Source organism: Capsicum annuum, chromosome 9 (assembly GCF_002878395.1).
Source record: "Capsicum annuum cultivar UCD-10X-F1 chromosome 9, UCD10Xv1.1, whole genome shotgun sequence".
Lineage (NCBI taxonomy): Eukaryota > Viridiplantae > Streptophyta > Magnoliopsida > Solanales > Solanaceae > Capsicum > Capsicum annuum.
The window spans coordinates 61,706,994-61,709,315 of NC_061119.1; the positions used below are offsets into that span (position 1 = coordinate 61,706,994).

The 2,322-nt window shown below is 25.5% G+C and overlaps 1 pseudogene; it reads left to right on the forward strand.

Annotated features, from left to right (window-relative positions):
• Positions 1–1,741: 1,741 nt before the first annotated feature.
• On the forward strand, positions 1,742–1,977 carry LOC107842095 (annotated as a pseudogene).
• Positions 1,978–2,322: the final 345 nt, after the last annotated feature.

Consider the following 2,322-nt stretch of genomic DNA (forward strand, 5'->3'; position numbering starts at 1 on the left):
GAATAGGTTACTCTTGTAAGGGATGTATGAAAAATAAACATAATAAGTAAATTGACTGAATTGAGTAATTATTAATATAGTTTAATTATAATTTAATAACCTGATAGATCCTTATTAAGTTAATTTATATAATAACTATCAGAATAAGTTTATTTTTAGCTATATCTAAGAAATTAAATACTCGCAAATTTTACAAAATATCAAAATTCTTTTTCTATTTATGATCTACATCGAAGAGTAATTATTAAATATTTTAAATCAGCCACTTGATTTTTGTAGAAAATATCAAGAATGTCAATATCTTGTAACTTTTTGATATACTCTAATTCTTTAGTTATATCTTCTTTCTCATAGATAATGTTTTCATTTAAAAATTACAAAATTATGTGATTAAGAACTTTAATAATTATGAAAACTTATCAACAAGACTTTTTAACAGATCATTAGATATACAAATTGTAAAATAAAAAATATATATAATATAAATTATATTTCTATCTTAGAATTATTAATTTTACTAGATAATGAAGGACTCATTTTACGACCCCAATGTTACAACTTTAAATGTATTTATCTTTATTCAATTAGTTTATCAAAAAAATTAAATTAATTTTTAAATAAATAAGATAGAAATGATAATAGAGATCACACTTTAAAAAAACTATATTTTTTTATTTTATAAAATCAAATAATAGCTTACAACTTATTTAAATTGCCCTAATTGAAATTAAAATATAATATGCTTCAATGCTTATTTTAACATCAGGTCAAACACATTTTCTTGAATTAAGTAACTAATTTAAATATTTTTATTTTTGATTTATTTGAAAATTAGACAAGAAGATAAATTAAAATTATAAGTGTTAGTATATTAACATTTTTTATAAAATCTTACGAGCAATATTTTCTTAAAATATGATCTTTTTACCGAATATACTATATAAATAAAAGTAAATAGCATATTTATATTAAGGAGATAAGAGACTGTTCTTATCCATATAAATATATCGTACATTCATTTTCATAATTAAATAATATAAAATATAAAAAATACATTATTAATAGTTGAAAATTATCTATAAAAATAGAGCACAGATCAAGTTAATATTAGTGGAGTTAAAATTTTTATTAAAGAGACTAAAAATATTATTATATTTATTGAAGGGAAAAGTCATTGTTTCCACCTCAAGCTATACACAAAAAGTCTAGGACATATCTAAACTATCATAGTGACCAATTATTACACATTTATACTATATAAAAGTGAAACTATTACCTCACTGCGACACTCAGTCCAAGCCGCGTTTCTTACACTCAATATAGGTGCGTCCAGCCTTTCAAAACTCAAAAATAAATGTTTAAAAATATTTTAAAAATATTAAATTATAATGCCCAAGGTTATATTCAACAATATCCTCTATTTCAGCCAATTTGAGGCTCCAAACTAAAGAATCCTAATTTTCAAATTTGTCATTCAAAATCAAAATTCAAGATAATTTGTTTGAAGAATTGGTAACTAAATCTTTTTAATTGTTCAAATTTTTTCTATATTGCGAGAAAATATAGTTCTTTTGTCTTAATTTTGTTGAAATTTTGATAAATATTTCTTCCCTTAAGTGTTTGTTCAACCTCTCTTAAAGCTTGTTTTTGTACCACCTTTGTTGAAATCAACCGAATCAACTCATAACAATCGCAACTGTGACTGCGTAGAAAAAGAAGCAGCAAATAGTAGATAGCAAGGATGAACAGGTCGGGTTAACCTTTGGATCTCAAAAAGAACATAGACAAGCAGCTTCAAAATCAAGTTAAATGCCAACCGCTTAGTCACTGGAACTCTTCGTAGATGAATTTGGTCATTGACAACACTGTGGAAGTTAATGGCAATGAGAAGAACGAAATTGGCATGGTGGTGATTCGTGGTAATAGCGTGGTGACAATTGAAGTGTTGGAGCCAGTCGCTAGACCATAGTAGCTCTAAGGGATCTTTATTTATGTTCCAGATATTGTTGTTGCCCGTTTAAAGGAACATAAGTTTGTACAACCTGCTGGATTCAGTATTTGATTAGATAACAGTTAACATGACAATGTATTTTTGTCTAAGCTTGATCATCAATTTTCGCTATTCAGTTAGTGCATTATGTGCTGAATGCAGTTTGTATGTGCTCCGATGTCTTTTAATTGGAAATTAATGTTTCCTTTTGATTCTAAAAACACAAACAATCGTAACTTGAAGTGAAAAGAGATAAACGATTTTTAATTGTAAACATTAAAAAACACAACAAAATTAGGAGTTTATCTCTTCTATCGGGTTGAAATTTGCTA